Here is a 20,165-nt window from a genome sequence, read left to right as displayed (position 1 = left end):
TTGGAAATATCATGGAGTATAAAATTACATTTATGCCCTTGGTTGTTCATTTCTTCACCTTTCTATATAGTAGTAACTAGTTGCATAAGGCCCGTGCTAAGCCCAACAAGCTTATGATAAATAATATAAAATTTTAATTTTAGAAAAATATAACTTAAATCACATTTTTCTATTACATAATTAATTTAATTTAGTGATACATTGATTATGCATGTCCGGAAAACTACTATGATTGTTAAAGTATTTTTCGATATATTTGGATAGCTTTTAAAGGACTTTATTAAGAAAAAGGAAGTATGAAGGATAATTACCAAATATGAATTGACATAAAATTTAATTTAAAATAAATAAGTGATGTGTTCAGCATGTTTAAAAAAATCATATTTGATAGATTGTTCGAAAAATTATTTTCTCTAGAAAATAAGTCTTTTTTGACTTATAAAAATGACTACATGGAAATAGAAAAATTATATTTTATATATCACATTCATTGAGCCCTTCGCTCTTCAATACACCTATTCCTTGTCTTCACCCACCATAGCTCCTATCCCTGCCACTCCATACCTCATCCCTAAGAATACTTCTCTAAATTATATAAAAATAATTTTCAAAATACTATTTTACTTACATACTGAATATAAGAAAATAAATAAGAAACACACTAATTTTATTAAAAAAAATATTATTAAAGTAAGGTTTTTAATTGAAAAATGATTGTACCAAACACACTCAAAAAGAGAATAAGTATTATTAAAAAATAATAAATGCTCTGATTGAAAAAGAGACTGTAACTTCAAAGTTGCACAGATTTTACTAAAACGTAAAAAAATAAATATACATTCTATCCATTTTATTTTATTTTACATTTGTTGATTTAGTACTCCTATTAATAAAAAAACTATTTAATAGGAGCTGGTTTATTGATCTTGATAATTATGATTTGAAAGTATATGATTGACAACTATTATGTTGTATAGTTACTTAATGATAAGAGTAATATTGAAAGAAAATAATACATTTATCTTTATTTGCTAAAACAATAAGCAAAAACTAAATTTTATTTTTAGTGCATGGATCAAGCAAAATTAAAAAAGAAAAAGAAAAAAGGGTATCCTTTCAATTCCGTTTTACTTGTTTCTTTGACTTGATAAATAACTTAAGAATTTAATATGTTAGGGATAAAATATATGAAATTATCCTTATTAATTATGTTTTAAAAATTTAATTTAGCTATTCATACGTTACTTAATTACTTGATAATAATAATAACAACAATAATAATAATAGTTATATTATTAATAATAATAGTAATAGTAATAGTAATAATAATGTGAAAAAAGTTATAAATCTTTAGTGATTTACTAAAATAAATAAGAAAGAAAAATAATTAATTTTTAATATAAGAAATAAGTAAAAAAGAATAAGTAATCTAATAAGGAATAAAATGAGATTTATATATATAAAAAAGAATACTATGTATAGTTCAATTACAAAGTCTCAAATAAAAATATCATAAAAGAATAAATGAGGACAAATGTAACAACATGTATGGAAAATAAGTAAACATGTGCAGCTATTTAATTGCATTAAAGAATTTGTGAGGATTACCAAAAAGGGAGATCCTCCCTTATATATAGTAGTAATAGTTACTAAAAATTATTTGAATTTTTTTTTTTTTTTTGAGCTAAAGTGATTGCTAATTAATGATAAATGGAGTTTTAACTAAAGGTAATTTAATAAGTAACAAGAAGAGACCAATAATAAAAGTCCAAGTTGAAATGGTCTTAACAAAAATAATAAGGACATAAATAGAAATATATTAGAAAAAGACATCATTAATTGCCATGTGTGATAATTTTACTTGACAAAAAAAAGAGAAATACCTAAATACCATTGTAAGGACTACCAAAATTGATATCCTCGCTTATATATAGTAGTAATATAAGAGTCAAGTCCACTCAATTCTTTATTCGCCCTATGTTGAGCCTTCATATTATTATTTGTCCATGCTTCAATTTTTAAGTCGGATAAACTACATAAATGACTTTCATAGTGGTTGATTTTGCTTTTTTATTCTCCACAAGAAATTTAGTTTTTCTTCTTTTTTATGTATAGGACTTTTACCCGTTTGTCTCTCTATATCTCAAATAATTTTGGATAAGTCTTCATGCTTATTTATCTTTCAACTTCTATTTTTATTTTTATTTTGTTTTATTTTAATTTTTAGTTTTTTCTCTTTTTTTTTTTTTTAAATTCTCCACTTTTACTTTTTTTTTCTCCTCTCGTCTTCTATTATCATTATTTATTTTTTTTAAAAAAAATTCTTAGCTTTATATTTTTCTTTAGCTTTAGATTGTTTTATTGTTTATTTTGAGCCGGGGGTCTATCGGAAATAACCTTTCTATCTCACTTTAAGTTAGTGGTATGGATTGCGTACACTTATCCTCCCCAGACCCCACTTGATAGAAATATACTGGGTATATTGTTGTTGTTGTTGTTTTTATTTTTCTTTAGACTTTGAGTGGTGTTCTTGCAAAATAAATATATCACTTATTACTTGATACCCAAGAATTCTTAAGTCCCTTTAAGTTAGTACTTGAATTGATAAACTCAGTTTTGGGTCCCCAAATTTATTTTCTAGAATTTTTAAAATGAAATCAACAATTATAATATTTACGACCTGATTTACCACAGTGATAGCAAAAAAAATGAAAGTATTTTGAGTGATGGAGTATGTATAATAGGTATTAGGACTGTGACAGATTTGTTTGATCAACTTACTGGTGTTAATTGATCATTGAGATCCTTCATAGCTATAACATCTATTATGATGGGTATTATGATTGTGAATTCTTTCTTTGATTGATTTATTGAAGTTAGTAGCCGTTGAGATCCTTCACAACTATAATATCTATCATTATATACGTAAATCTACCATTGTAGAAATTTTATCAGCTGACTTAGAGGAGCTAATCGGTTGATTAGATATGCCAATACTATGGCTGGAAGATTTTTTAAAATTGTTGATTTTAACTTTTAATTCATCAATTTCTTTTTGTAGAAAATCTTTTTCAATTTCACAAACTTCAAGTTTGATTTTTCAGTCTCTTCATTTCATTAATGGAGCTTTTTTCTCTCGAACTTTATTTAAATTAGCTATGACACGATTCAACAGGTTCTGTAAGTTAAAAAATTCGTTACAGAGATTTGTTCTTACTTGATTAAATTCTCCAATAGCCATGAAACAGTAATCTCTTATGTTTCACTTCATTATCAGAGTGTTCATAATCACCCAACAGCTAAAAGTCTTTTGATTTTCTTTGAAGGTACTTTCCTGACTTTTGAACAATCATAAGTAATATAGTCATATTTACCACAATTAAAATACTTATCTTCATTTATGTTGTGTTCAATAATCTATTTTTATTTTGATTAATTTGATTTTCGTCTTCTTTGATTTGACCTTCTATAATTGTCAATCATTATTCTGGTGATGAAAGCAAGTTCATCTTCATCGAAGACACCATATTCTTCATCACTACATCTTTAAAAGCTATATTATTTCTCTTTTCACCTTGCAGTTGATCCTTCTTATTTAGATGTACCTTTTCAAAGGAAATGAAATCTTTTCTTACTTCATCATATGTCATTTTGTTCAAATTCATATTTTCAAGAGCCATAACTTTTAAGTCACTAAAAAGGCAAGCTTCTAAGAATCCTGATGATTTGATCTGAGACAGAGTAAGTTTTTCCTACTGCTTTAAGTTCATCAATGATTTCATCAAACCTAGCAAATGTTTCTTCAAGAGATTCTTCATCCTTTATTTTGAAGAGTTCATATTCATAGACCAAAGAGCTAACAAGAGTTTGCTTAACCTTTTCAGTTCCTTAATAAGTGACTTCTAGTTTATCTAAAATTTCTTTGAGAGTTTTACAGCATAAGATCTATCTTCATGTATTCATCAGTAAAGTCCTTCAAAGTTAAAACTTTTTTAGTTGATGCTTGGCCATCATCTGCCTTTTTTCTATCTTTGTTGGTTGGTTCAAGTTGAAGATCACCATGCTTGATTATTTTCTATACCTTTATTTTTTAAGACTTAATATAGGTCTTCATCCTTATCTTTTAATGAGAAAAGTATTTTTCATTGAAATAAGGATGTCTGATTTGAGATGTTCCTTATAAGAATAAGGCTCCAACAACAATTTGGGACATGGTCTTTTCTCACTTTGATGTTAGGCAAATTAGGTGTTGTCACACCCCTTTTATCGCTCGGGATCGATTCGAGTCGAAGAATTTTTTCAATTAAACTGACGATTTTGAATAGGGATTAGTTTATTTACAGAGTCGCCACTTGGAATTGAGTTTTGGTGTTCCAAGTCACCTTTTTTTTTTGAATCCCCAATCAAAAGGACATGACTCTTTATTTTGGTCTTCGAAAATAGAAAATCGGGTAACGAATTTTGTTGACCAAGGGAAAGGTGTGAGGCACCCCTCGAGTCCCGTGGTTCAAGCACGGTCACTTTATTGACTTATCTTGACTTAAACTGTTTTGGATGAATTGTGTTAAGGCCTAAATTCGCTCATTTTTTTTAAATACCAAAAATATCTATTTACCTTATATTAAATTAGTAAAATATAATTTTACCACGGTCTTTACCGAAGTGCAATATTACATCATTGAATTATTTTAAATATCTCAAAAAGATACGTACGCCGTATTCTTAATTGAGATACAATTTTTAATAAATATGCCTAAATTGTTTAACATTAAAGATGTTAGTTAGTATTATAAATTCAAAATAATTAACTTATTTTTTTTTCACCATATAACGAGATTTGAAATAATTTTATATTTAACTCACGTATTTTCTACAACCAATTACAGTAAAATAGAAATAATAATAATAATAATAATAATAATAATAATAATAATAATAATAATAATAATAATAATAATAATAATAATAATAATAATAATAATAATAATAATAATAAGAAGAAGAAGAAGAAAACTAAGTCGTTTACATCCATCACTATTTTTGTCTTATTTAAATCATCCTTTTTATAAGTTCATCCATTAAAATCATTCACAAAGTGATATAAAACTACAGTAATGACATCTTATTCTTAGGTCCTTAAAAGCAGTATGTATATACACAAAAGCAGTATGTATATACATAATCTCAATACCAACCGCTAACACATTATCAACGAAGATTAAAAAAATTACAACAACACAATAAACACGTTTAACATCCTTTTTTTGAAAATTGACAACGAAATGGAACCAACGAAAGATCTAAAGAACGAAAAAGGTAAAGAAATAATCAAACAGTGAGGAGGCTGGCAGCTTCGCCGATGGAGCATTGATTCCGGCCAGATCTGGCCATTTGGTTGCCGGATCTGAAGCAAAAAGGAGTAACAGTAGCGAATCTGACGAGAACCAATCGGAATTGACACGAAAATGGGTTATCCGGTCACCGTAAAAAGGAGAAAATAGGGGCGGAGGTAGCACTGCTGCTTCGCTGGTGACGGTGGAGGACCACTTGGTCGCTGGATTTGGGTTTTCAGCAATTTTCGGCGATAAAAATAATATTTTCGGCGATAAATTATCCGGAAAAAATATGAATCAAAATTTTTTTTTCTCTCATTTCTATTTTACATTATTTTTCCTTACTAGTTTCAATCTAGCCTTACTTTTATTTTTGCTGGTTTTATGAATCTGTATATACAATAAATGACTGAAGTGATTATTTTAGTTAGCATAATGTGACTGTGTGAATATGAAAATTTCTCCATGTACAGATATATTGATATTCAATATCATAATTTTCATATCATATAATAATAACAATTATATAATTATTCAATTACAAATACTGAATAATACAGAAAAATTACTTGGATATTTTCATTCATATTTTTTCTCTAATAAACTTGCAACATAAATGAAATAGGATTGAAATAAAACCTGTATGCCAACTTAATTGAGTAATACAACAAAGTGTTGTTACCGAAAATTTCAAACGGAACTTCAACTTCAAACTCTAAAAATGTTCTCTCTTCTTCCTAATGTTTTTCTTCTACTATTTCAAATATTTCACTCACTCTCTCTTTTTACTTTGACTGATTTTTCTTTTCCCAATAGTTTTCTCTGGTTTTTTACTTTTTCAGTGTTTGTTTCTCTGTCTGGTTATCTGATAGTGAAAATCCGTATTCTGTCTTAGAGAAGTGGGAGTCCTATAAGTAGAGGAAATTTGAGGGGGAACAATTATTTTTTGAGGGGGAAAGTTAAAACTATCAGATAAGGGAAGAGAAAAATTCAAATTTTGAAATAAATTCTTTTTTTAATAATAAATAAAATAAAATAAAATGAAATAAAATAATAATAATAATAGATATGAATATAACTAATTAATTTATATTTTAAGAAAATATAATAAAAATTATAATAACCTTAAATAAGTATAATTAAGAAAATATTAAAATTACTTATTTTATTTAAAATTTAACAAGAAATATATATATATATATATATATATAAATATTTTTTTAAATTAGAATAAAATAAAAAATAAAATATCTCAAAAAGTTAGTTATTTACTTCTTAACTAAAAATTTATTAAAATAAAAAAAAAAGAATTTAAATAATATTATATTGGATATAATTATACAACAACAACAACAACAAACCCAGTGTATTCCCACATAGTGGGGTCTAGGGAGGGTAAGATGTACGCAGTCCATACCTCTACCTCTAAAGAAGTAGAAAGGTTGTTTTCGATAGAACCCCGGCTCGAGATATTGGATATAAATATAAATATCAAAAAAATAAGTTTGAATCCGAGGAGGATCAAAAATCACATGTCTACACTTTTTGTCCTTCTTTGTGTGGAATCTCGAAGAGTTTTCATACAAAAAAGTAGACAAGATATGATTTTTGACCCTCCAATTATTTGAAAGGTAAGGAAAAATAAAATTAAAATTAAAAAAATGTGACCGGGTCCTGAATTTGGACTTCCTACTTATCCTGGGTTATAAGAGAATCAGGTCACGAGTAGTTCAAAGGTGATATGGAGAGAGAAAGAGTTACAAGTTGAATGAGATTCCGTCGAGTTTTCGGTTAATGACCTCTACCTTTTACATTCAAATGACTAACAAAAATAAAAAATGAAATGAAAACTGCAATCTTTAGAATCTTGATTCAAATCTTCATGACTTGAACTTGAAAATTCACCCTATTCTTCAGGAGGGCTCCTGACTTTCGATTTCTTCATCCTGTTCTTTAGGCGGGCTCCGAGGCTTCATTTTCTTCATCCTGTTCTTCAAGCGGGCTCTTGGACTTACAATTTCTTCACCCTGTTCTTCAGGCGGGCTCCCGAACTTATAATTTCTTTACCCTGTTCTTCAGGTGGGCTCCTGGACTTCCTTTTTGTTCACCCTGTTCTTCAGGAGGGCTCCTGGACTTCTTTTTTTGTTCACCCTATTCTTTAGGCAGGCTCCTAGACTTTCTTTTTTCTTCACCCTATTCTTCAGGCGGGCTCCTGAACTTACAATTTCTTCACCCTGTTCTTCAAGCGGGCTCCTGGACTTACAATATCTTCACCCTGTTCTTCAGGCGATCTCCTGGACTTCCTTTTTCTTTATCCTATTCAGGCAGGCTCCTGAACTTACTTTTTCTCATTTTGTTCAAATATGTTCTTAAACTCAAAATAAAAAGTGAAATAGAAAAATAACATCCCATTCTTCAGGATGGTCCTGGATATAAAATAAATTCTCATTCTTCAGGAGGGTCTTGAGCAAAAAATAAATTTCCATTCTTCAGGAGGGTCTTGTCCCATTCTTCAGGAGGGTCCTGTTCAAAAAGTAAATTCACATTCTTCAGGAGGGTCCTGTTAAAAAGTAAATTCCCATTCTTCAGGAGGGTCCTGTTCAAAAAGTAAATTCTCATTCTTCGGGAGGATCCTGTTTAAAAAGTAAATTTCCATTCTTCAGGAGGGTCCTATTCAAAAAGTAAATTCCCATTCTTCAGGAGGGTCCTGTTTAAAAAGTAAATTCCCATTCTTCAGGAGGGTCCTGTTCAAAAGTAAGTTCCCATTCTTTAGGAGGGTCCTGTTCAAAAAGTAAATTCCCATTCTTCAGGAGGGTCCCGTTCAAAAGTAAGTTCCCATTCTTCATAAAAAAAAATTGCCCCAGTTTGTACTGGGAAAATTTATGTGTCATCAGATCTTAATGTTTTGAGAAATATAGTAATAGAATAAATCAAAGTATGGAATAGCTTTGATAAAATTCATTTCATAAAAAATAAAATTTACCATAACTGAGATCCAGTATCGTATGTTGTAATCATGACTCTTGCATTGACAGAAGTATGAAATTGCATCCTTTATTTGAAAACTTTCTATCTCTATTTCAAACAAAACAAAGACAAATTGTGAGTTTTAAAAACACGTGGTGGTTGGTTTGTGGTATTTGGCTCTTGAACTGACTCTTTTTGTACTTTCCATGCTCAACTCCTTTTCATTCCTTGATTAATATCCATTGACTTGTCATGCTTCTGACCCAAAATTCTGACTACTGATACTCTTAACTCAAAACATATTTCTCTTGTATAATATCTTAGGATTAACTTTCCATATACCTTTTATCTTTCAACGAGCCAAAAATTATCAAGTCACGATTATTCTGAGTACTTTATTATACTTTGAAGTGCTGTACTTGTACGTCAACCCTGTGTCTTGCTTTGTACATTGAAGAAGTTGGTAGCAAGTTTTGAAGTCCTTCCTCACTTATCTTGACAAAATTTTGACTCAAAAATACATGAAAGATGACGATAGTGATTTTTTTAACCACAAAGACACAAAAATCAAAAATCAAAAATAAAAATAGAAATAAAAATAAAAATAAAATAACAAAAAGAATAGAAAAGGACAATAGACATCTCTTCTTTAAAAAAATGTCAAAAAGAAAATTTTATCTGGGTATGACAACTGATTCTAGTGATTATGACATGTATTTTGTATTAAACAACCTAATCTATCCAAACTAATCACTATCACTTTTTGCCCACTCATTGAGCTTGAAATTTAGCTAATCTTGAACTCATTCCTTCTGGATAACAACTCTCCTTCGGCTAGTGGCACCTCAATGGGTTTTTGCCAACGATCCTATCTCATTTTTATTTCTTTTTCAGCTTACAGTCTCCTTATGGTGCCCAACATGGTTTTCACCAATGAGACGCTCTTTTTTCATTCATTTTTCCTTTTTTTTTATTATAAACATTCAAAATATGAAATATCATGCACCCATAACATGTTTAGCCTTGACATTCTCAAAGATTGATCTGAAGGTCTTTCTTTGGTTGTAACTTGGCTTTTGGATAGGGTTAGAAAGAAAGGTCGGCATGACGCTCAAAATTTACACAACATTGGGTAAAACAACTTTTGGAATCGATTCTTTTTAAAAAAATAAACTTTTGCCCCAGTTTTCTTTCATTCTGGGTAATTTGAATTTTTTTTGGTTGGATCGAACCCCGGAGTAGGGTTTCCTACGTATCTTGTCATAGCAAGAATCAGGTCAAACGTAGTTCACGCTCATCATTTAGGAAAAATCCACTAGACAAATGTCAAATGGTTCTCTTTTAGTTACCATCGACATGTATATGATATTTTCAAGTCTGAATATATTCTTTGATATCACGGAACCACGACTCTCCATCAAGTTCTTCCTCAACCATATTATAATATGCATGTTGATCATGAATCTGTATATGTAAAGGATCAATATAAGTTTTGTCGAGATTTTGAAGCATCAAAGATAAGGTCGCCAAAGCATCAACAATCTCATTATGAGCTCTGGGAATGTGTTTGAACTTTATTGATACAAATAATTAACAAAGATCTTTCAAACAAACTCTATATGGTAGGAGTTTCGAATTACGAGTCTCCCATTCTCCTTGGATTTAGTGGACTAATAAATCTGAATTTTCTAATACCAACAGTTCTTGGACCTCCCATGTCAATGGATAATCTCAATCCCAGAATGCAAGCTTCGTATTCTGCCATATTATTGGTACAGTAGAATCGAAGTTGGGCTGTTATAGGATAATATTGTCCTGATTCATAAATAAGAACCGCCCCTATCCCTACTCCTTTTACATTAGCAGCTCCATCAAAGAATAACTTCCATCCTGAATGACAATCGTAAAAAATAACCTCATCAATAAAAAATACTTCTTCATCTAGAAAATAAATTTTTAATGGCTCATATCCCTCGTCAATAGGATTTTCAACCAAATGATTCTCCAAGGCTTGAGCTTTCATTGCAGTTCGTGTCACATAGACAATATCAAACTCTGTGAGTAATATTTGCCATTTTGCGAGTCTGTCTGTGGGCATAGGCTTCTGAAAAATATACTTTAGAGGATCCATACAAGAGATAAGGTAAGTAGTATAAGATGACAAGTAATGTTTCTTTTGTGATACCCAAGTTAATGCGCAACATGTTTTTTCAAGAAAAGAGTACTTAGCTTCATAAGTGGTAAACTTTTTGCTGAGGTAGTAGATAGCCTGTTCTTTTTTACCTGTGACATCATGTTGACCCAATACACAGCCAAAAGAATTGTCTAATAAAGATATGTACAATATCAAGGGTCTGCCTGTCTTTGGAGGAACCAAAATAGGCGGATTCGACAAGTACTTCTTAATTCTGTCAAATGCCTCTTGACATTCTTCAGTCCATTCAACTTTAGCATTCTTCTTCAACAACTTGAATATTGGATCCCAGGTTATCATAAGCTGACCAATAAATCTACTGATATAATTCAACCTTCCAAGTAAACTCATCACCTCCGTTTTGTTCTTTGGTGGAGGTAAATCTTAAATAACTTTTATTTTTGAAGGATATAACTCAATGCTGCGCTGACTAACTATAAACCCCAAGAGTCTTCCCGATGGAACTCCAAATATATATTTCGCTGGGTTAAGCTTGAGATCATACCTCTGAAGCCTTTCAAAGAATTTTCTCAAATCTTTGACATGGTCAGACTGCTTTTTTGATTTAATGATCATATCGTCCACATAAACGTCAATCTCTTTGTGCATCATGTTGTGAAATATTGTAGTCATTGCCCTTATATAAGTTGCCCCAGCATTCTTTAGTCCGAAAGGCATGACTCGATAACAATATGTCCCCCATGGAGTAATCAATGATGTCTTTTCCGCATCTTATGGATCCATAATGATCTGGTGATAGCCCGCATAACAATCCACAAAAGATGCAAGAACATGTTTGGCACAATTATCCAACAAAATATGAATATTGGGAAGTGAAAAATTATCTTTCGGACTTGCTTTATTTAAATCCCGATAATTAACACACATCCGAACTTTGCCGTCCTTCTTTGGAATAGGGACAATATTTGTCAACCAAGTAGGATATTGGGCCACTCGAATGACTTTAGCCTCAAGTTGCTTCGTGATTTCCTCTTTGATTTTTACACTCATGTCAGTTTTGATCTTTCTTAGATTTTGCTTGACAGGAGGAAAGACAGGATCAATTGGCAACTTGTGAACTACCAAATCAGTGCTCAAACCAGGCATATCATCATAAGACTGCTCAAAAATGTCTTTATACTCATGCAAAGCTTCAATTATAGCTTTCTTTTTTTGTGATTGAGCATGTACACTTATCTTAGTCTCCCTAATATTTTCATGATATCCTAAATTGATTGCTTTAGTTTCCTCCATATTGGGGTTTGAATTGTTCTCAAACTGTTTGAAATCTTTGCTTATATCCTCAAATGCTTATTCTTCATCATATTCAACTTCTTTATTCATTATTTCATAATTAGATTGGGTTTTTAAATCTGGTTGACAATTCTTCATGCATGTCATATCATTAGAATCAGTATAGAAAGAACTGTATGAATAAAAATAAATAAATAAATATCAGACTCAAAATAAAAATAAAGGGAGACTGCACTTTATTAAAAACAAAGCTAGAAAGAGTTTTAACCTAAAATACCAAGTTAAGGATCTGAATTACAATACTAGAACGATTCAAATTACAAAAGGAGAAATAAACCAACTACTAAGACTGAAAGAAAAACAAATAAACTATCAAGACTCCTTCATAGTAGGGAGAGGAGTGGCCTCCCAATTGTTAAGTTGGACATAAGGGCCGATAAACTGCACATTTGCATTGCTGGTACCTTCCCCAATTTTAACCATATTAGCTTCAATGAACGTATTCTAGAAAAGGACAATCAACTCTATATCATCATCATTCATTGACTTTGCAGCAGGTAACATAGAGGACCCAACAACGTTGACTTTGATGAAGGATTTATAAAGTGGCGGGATTGTTTTGGTAAGTGACCATGAATTTTTTTTATGCTTTTTAGCCTTCTTTATATCTTCAGCAGTGGGTTCATATCCCAAACCAAAAGTACCAAGGCTCTCATAAAAGTTTACTGGATGAACTATGCCTTGCAAAAATATCCCTAAACCTTTTCTTGGTTCAAAACCATACTTCAAAATCTCATTCACTATCATAACAAATGCAGAGGACAATTGTGGTTTTGCGATGAGATTACCCTCAAGGATATGCTCAACAACCACTACCTTAGAAGTTTGATGAATCAATACTCCATTTGTAGTATCTGTTTCGATAGAGGAAATAAAGTAGTCTTTATACATGGATAAGTCTCCTTCACCATGAATGACTATCTCTTGCCTGTCACATTCAAATTTGACCATTTGATGCAACGTTGATGTGACTGCTTTAGCCCTATGAATCCATGGCCTTCTCAATAACATATTATATGAAGCATTAATGTTTAGCACTTAGAAATCCATAGTAAAATCTACAGGCCTGATTTTTAATAGGAATTTTATTTCACCGATGGCATCAGTTTTTGATCCATCAAAACCTTTGATGCATACACTGTTAGGTTAGATTCTTTCTACATTAACATTCAACTTTTGTAAAGTTGACGTAGGATAAATGTTAGCGACTGATTCTCCATCAATTAACACTCGAGTGATGATGGAATGTTCACATTTCACAGTAATGTAGAGGCCATTATTATGTCCAGTACCTTCCACAGGCAATTCATCGTCTGATAAAGTAATCTTGTTTGCTTCAAGGATTCTTTCAATAACTTTTTCCATCTGATTCACTTTAATCTCACTAGGAACACATGCTTCATTAAGAATCTTCATTATAGCCTTGCGGTGTTCTTCTGAATGTATTAATAAAAATAACAAATAAATTTGTGCTAATGTCTTCTTCAACTGTTCTACAATAGAATATTCTGCAATTTCATTTTCTTTAAGAATTCTTCAGCTTCTTCATCAGTAACAGGCTTCTTGACCATCATTCAATCTTCATTGCCTTATTTATTCTTTCTTAACTCTATTGGGGCATAACATCTTTCAGATCGAGTTAATCCCCCTACTTCTTCCACATCTTCAATCATTTTTTTCCCTTTGTGCATCACCACAACGTGATCATAATTCCAAGAAACTACCTTAGTATTAACCATAGGCAACTGTGACAATAGTTTTATAACAATGGGAGCTATAAGAGCTCCTTTTATGATTAAGAGAGGTTTAGGGGATCTTCCATAAACAATGAGTTTTGGCTTTACTTGACTTGACCCATCATTTTCTAAAATTTCTTTCTCCATCACCAAGGGAACATTTGATGATTCGAGTTTTGTTATCACCACCTCTGTTTCTATAGGTTTTTCTTTTGTCAAATCTATAACATTTGTTGATTTTTCTGAATTAGTTTTAATTTTAATGATCGGCTTAAAGGACATTACAACATCTTTACCACTTGGTATTACTTTGAGTATGTTTACTTCATTATGATCTGGCAACGGATTTTGATTGACATTTGGAGCGTCTAGACTTTGTACTATGATCTGTTGGGTGTTAATCAACCCTCGAATAGCTCTTTTCAGATACCAATAGTTCTCTATGTTGTGCCCTGGGGTATCAGAACAGTATTCACATCTTTTAGAATAGTCCAAGTTCTTCGGAGGAGGGTTCGGGATTCTTCTCTTAATTGGGTTTAGAACATTCATTTTCCTCAGCCTATGAAATAAAATGGTGTAAGATATTCCAATAAGAATGAAATTATCTTTTCCCATGTTATCCCTTTTATAGTCTGCTCTAGGTCGGAAATTAGACCTAGGAGGGCCTCTTTGAACTTGCGGGACCAGTGGATGATTTTGGATGGCTGGTGCACGCCATTGCGGGTATGAAAAAGCCTGAGCATATGATTGTGCATTATAAGTAGGATATTATGGGGATGGAATGAAATATAATAGATTTTGTGCATATGGTTGACGCGCACCTCTCCAATGTTGTCGTGGACCTGGTACAATAGTTGGTACGTCCTCTTTTCTTTTCTTTCCTCCGAAACTTCCTGCACCATTTTGAATTGCTTGTGTTGTTGCTTTTAAAGCGCCTAGCTGATAATCTTTCCCGATTTTATTCTATTCTCTACCATCTCTCCAACTTTAATAACTTCAACAAATGTGCTTCCAATAGTAGAAAGTAAGTGATGGAAATAATCGGGTTCTTGAGCTTGCAAAAAGATATCGATCATTTCAGATTCCTTTATCGATGGTCTGACTCTTGAAGCCTGCTCTCTCTATCTGATGGCATATTCTCAAAAACTTTCAATCATCTTTTTTCTCATGTTAGCAAGAGTAGTGCGATCTGGCATTATTTCAATGTTATATTAAAATTGCTGAATGAAATCTTGAGCCATGTCATCCCACACGTGCCAACGGGAAATGTCTTGGTCAATAAACCATTCAGAAGTTATTCCTGTCAGGCTTTCTCCAAAGTAAGCTATCAATAATTCTTCTTTTCCTCATGCTCTCCTTAATTGGTTGCAGAACCTACGTATTTGTCAAACTTTGGTATTTTGAACCCTAGCGACAAATGGACGTCAGGAAACATACATAAATCTTCATATGAAATACTTTTTAGTCTACCTAATCCTTGCATGTTTCTCATACTCTGCTCCAAGTTTTTTACTTTCCTAGCCATTTCCTCTTGTTCCTTATTTTTAACAATCTTCTCAATCATGATTGGAGAATCGTGTTGATAAGCATGATAATGAGGATTTTGGGATTTGAAAGTTATTTCAGGATGATATAACAGATCATGACTTGGTTCCCCCATATTCTTTGGTACTGTCGGTTGAGTACCCACAACGGTTGGTGCCATAGAAGTAAAAAACAGATTATTTGTGATAGCTGAATTTGGTGAGGGCATGGTAGAAGTACCAGCAATACTAGACATATTAGCAAATGGGCCAAATCCTGATGGGTAAAATGGATCACTAGTTTGAGCTGGAGTAGGATTTGGGTCATTCGAAGTCGAAAGTCCAGGTATTGAAGAAGGCGGGGCTTATCCATTCAATCAAGCTTGGTACATCTCTGCCATCTGTTGATTAAATGACTCTATTTCTTCCTTTGATGCTATTGCCTGTGAAATCAACTGATTTTGCTCTTCTTCACTGTCAGACCCTATATCTTCTATGCGGGTCATTTTTCTTTTACTATTGTATCTGGTGTTATATGAATGTGATGCCAGTTTAAACCACAAATCAACCACCAATTACTTTATCTTTCTGTTATCAAGTAGGAAACAAGTGAGTATTATATATTTAACACATTATAATGTCACATTGTATGTTATGCTTCTATATGCATTTTCCAACCTATTATGGAAGGCTTTGTGTTTTATCCTGGCTTTTCTAGGCATACTTTTTCAAAAGTTATGATTGAACCCTTTAGAAGGTTGCTTACGTATCATGCCAGGACATGAATCAGATCTTGCGTAGTTCGGGAGGAATTTAACAAAATGATTGTTTTGTCTTCTTTCTTTTATTTTTATTAAAGAAAATAAATAAAGTAAATGAAGTAAAATATATGTAATATATATGAAATAAACAGTAAAATTCATTACATTCCATAATATAAATACGACAAAATAACTGACCTTACTCCTAAAATAAAACCTACTAACTAACATCTGAAAACTAAAAGACATAACATCTAAATAAGAAGTTTTAAAACTGGAAATGAAAAACTATGAAAAAGAAAACAATGATCCATTAAAGGAGACTTTGGCTTAATATGTCCTCCCAAACTCAAGTATATATCCTCCAATGAAGTAGTGAGACGTTGTACGAAAGCTGGTACTTGTGCTAAAAAGGCTTCACGATCCAACTGTTGATAATCCAAACCCATTCTGGCAGTATCCTGTGCTACACGGCGGACCTTTCCTCGAAGGAAACTGAAGGCCTGATCCCATTCATGGGCCTGTCGATCTCGGAAATCAACCATCTCTTTTGCACGCTATTCACGAGAAGAAGCAACCTCCAACTATTCTCACAATATTCCTCTTTCACGGATCCACTATGATCTCTCTTGATCAAATTCTTTTTGCATGTTCTTTTCAACTTCTTGCAGTTGCTGTCGGCGAGATACGACAAGTTCTGCAACGTGTGACCCCCTAGTGGTAGCCAGTTTGATTTATCCCCGAAGTGCAACCTCAATATCTGCAGATTTAGCTTTCTCTTCAGTAAATTCCCTTTGTTGTTCATCTATTTTTGCCCTGGCATGCTCTAATTCTGCTCTCAAAGCTTGGTTGGCCTCATGATGTTCTCGCATGGCTCTCTCAATCCCTATCCTGATGCAGCTTCCTGATCTATAGGTCCCCTAACCGATCTTTCTGGTCTGACTGGCGAACTCGACTGTTCGTCAAACCATTCACGCTAATCTGGGTGCACTTCTCCTTTCTCACGCTCTATGACCATCATTTCAATCCCCATGATACAGCAACCCTCCCAAATCTGCTGGGCCAATTCCTCCGAAAGTAGGATCTCTGGTCTGACTTAAAATACAAACTCGGTTATATTTTCTATAATGGGAATTATTTGACATCTTCCTAGCTGACGTAAACCTCTCAATGGAATATACGGTTGAACACCCCTAATAGCCATTAATAATAAGAATGGCCAAATGACAGAACTATGTATGACTTGCCTCCAAGGGAACCAACGGAGATTTCAAGTGATTTTATCTGTTGTCAAAGAACGGAAAAGCTTATCCCAATCTCTAAATCCTTCTGGGCATTTATATTTCTCTAACCTCTCTTCGTAATCTTTGATGCGATTGAATCTTTCAGAATTAAATCTTGCCATTGTAGGTCGTCTCTAGAGATGCTCCATAATTCACATCTCTAACAAGATATTATATCCCTCTAAAAAACTCTTTCCTTTCTGACAAACGGTCAAAGCACGGTAGATATCTGCCAGGATCATTGGTACTATAGTGTAATCTTTCTTAATTAGTATCTGTACCGCCCCCCTAAATGAATATTAATTTTTCTTCTCTCCTTGGGAAAACCATAGTGCCTAGAAAGGCTACCATGAATACAAATCGTCTGTGAACTTTCCAAGCCTCAAAACTTCCCTTATTACAAAGTTGTTTACCGTACTTTTCAAACCCCTCTCGTCTTCCATATCTGTCATACAAAAATTGCAAGGAAACCCAACCTTTTTTCATTGATTCTTCTTTTGAGTTTCGTATGTTCATGAGCTTGCAGAATTTATTTATCGACATGAGTCTTGGGGCTATAAGTTTCTTTCGATGCATATCCCCATATCCAACATAGGCCGTTATCTCCTCTAAAGTCGGAGTCAACTCAAAATCCGAAAAGTGAAACACATTGTTCTTCGGGTCCCAAAAAGTTAGTAATGCATCAATCACCTCCCTATTAGGCTTGATTGACATAATACTCATAAAAAACCCAAATACTTATGTATCTCGTCATAATCGAATGTATCCATTTCGTTCCACCACAACCAAAGTTGCAAAGGGGTAAAATCTACAACCTGAAGCGGTATACTCCCATCCCTCTTTCTCTTTGGACGCTTTTCACAAATAGGAGGAGACATTTTATACCTATTGACAAGGACATGAGATTAATAAATGTCTAGACTTAGGCAAGACTTATTTCATTAATTTTTGAAAAGAATTTTTAACTTGACTCGTGAGACCTAGTGCAACCATTACTTAGTTGCAAAGAACAATTTTATCAAAATCAAAGTGAGAAAAATATGACTGATAATATTTTTAGGAAAAACACTTATTTAAATTAACTTTATCAAAACCTTTGCAATAAAAGACCTCTAGACAATTTTAACTATATATTTGGAGACAATACCCCCAAGTACACTTAAAAGGAACAAAAGAAAAGAAAATAAAATAGAATGACTTAGAAAAGAAGAATGATTATTTTATGTATGAAGTTGTATAAAAATTTCAGCCTCACGACCCCTAAAGGTTCAAGATTGTTAAGATATACGTTTACATATTTTATTATTTTATAAGAAATTCAGTTCACGACCCCTAAAGATTCAGGCTATTAAGATTTATATATATATATATATATTTTATTTTGTAAAACTTAGCCTCATGATCCCTAAAGATTCAGGGCTATATATTAAGATATATAAAAATTAGACAGAATTAGAAAAATAATTATGAAAGTAATCATATTTTCAAAATATTCCCCAATAAGTTAATGAATAATTTTTAAAAGATAGGGTCGTATCCCGAGAATGACTTCGTACGTATCCCACTAAGATGTGAGAATCAGACCCTCGTAGTTCATGAAAACCATAAAACTATGTTACTAAAAATTTTCTCTTTTAAAAATAAAATTTCTCTTTCAAAAATGATTCACTAAATATGATGATAATTTAATCTCTTGCATTTTAATGTTGCCTAAAATCCGGTCAACACACAAATAGCCTTCCAAACAAATGTCAAAGAGCACGTAGGATGCACATGTTGGTCTTTATAAAGTAGGTTACCTGTCCTAGACAGACCTGACCCCTGTGCTGAGTCCCACTAAGTCAAATGCATATGATGCAAATAAAGCGGCACCTAATAGGGATAACCAGATTCTGAGTTTTCAGTTATTCTAAGTTTAAGCCTAATAGGGATAGGTGTCTAGACTGGCTTACCCGAGCGGACACTCGAGCCGGGGAGGGATAACTTGGTCGGTAGCAGGGCAACACCGCCTTTGTTGTTGATGCGAACCCCGCCTAACATGTGTGACTATATCCTTCACTAGATTCCTTGACACTCCGGCTATCTTAAAAAGAAAGTAGGATGCAGGCGCTGCATTCCTTCTATCCTATTTCAGAGACTCAGAGAGGGTGCGCAAGAAAAGACAGTATATAATACAGTTTAATCAATATCAAAGCGGTAAATGAACAACAAGTAGCACATAAGGCCAACAAACACAATATCAACAATAATTAAAGCAAGTATAAGTTAATATAAAAAGCTCGAATTCTTATTATTCCCCAGCGGAGTCGCCAGAGATGTCACACCCTTTTTTTCGCTCGGGATCAATTCGAGTTGAAGGATTTTTCTAATTAAAGTGGCGATTTTGAATAGGGATTAGTTTTTTACAGAATCGCTACTTAAAATTGAGTTTTGGTGTTCCAAGTCACCTTTTTTTCTGAATCCCTAATCAAAAGGAAATGACTCTTTATTCTAGTCTGTGAAAACAGAAGACCGGGTAAGAAATTCTGCTGACCAAGGAGAAGGTGTGAGACACCCCTCGAGTCCCGTGGTTCAAGCACGGTCGCTTTATTGACTTATCTTGACTAAAACTGTTTTGGATAAATTGTGTTAAGGCCTAAATTCGTTCTTTTTTTTTTAAATACCAAAAATATCTATTTACCTTAGATTAAATTAGTAAAATATAATTTTACCATGGTCTTTACCAGAGTGCAATATTGCATCATCGAATTATTTTAAATATCTCAAAAAGATACGTACACTGTATTCTTAACTGAGATAAAATTTTTAATAAATATACCTAAATTGTTTAACATTAAAGATGTTAGTTAGTATTATAAATTCAAAATAATTAACTTATTTTTTTCACCATATAACGAGATTTGAAATAATTTTATATTTAACTCACTTATTTTCTACATCCAATTACAATAAAATAGAAATAATAATAATAATAATAATAATAATAATAATAATAATAATAATAATAATAATAATAATAATAATAATAATAATAATAATAATAAGAAGAAGAAG

Source organism: Capsicum annuum, chromosome 7 (assembly GCF_002878395.1).
Source record: "Capsicum annuum cultivar UCD-10X-F1 chromosome 7, UCD10Xv1.1, whole genome shotgun sequence".
Classification (NCBI taxonomy): Eukaryota; Viridiplantae; Streptophyta; class Magnoliopsida; order Solanales; family Solanaceae; genus Capsicum; species Capsicum annuum.
This window is presented reverse-complemented; position numbering follows the sequence as displayed.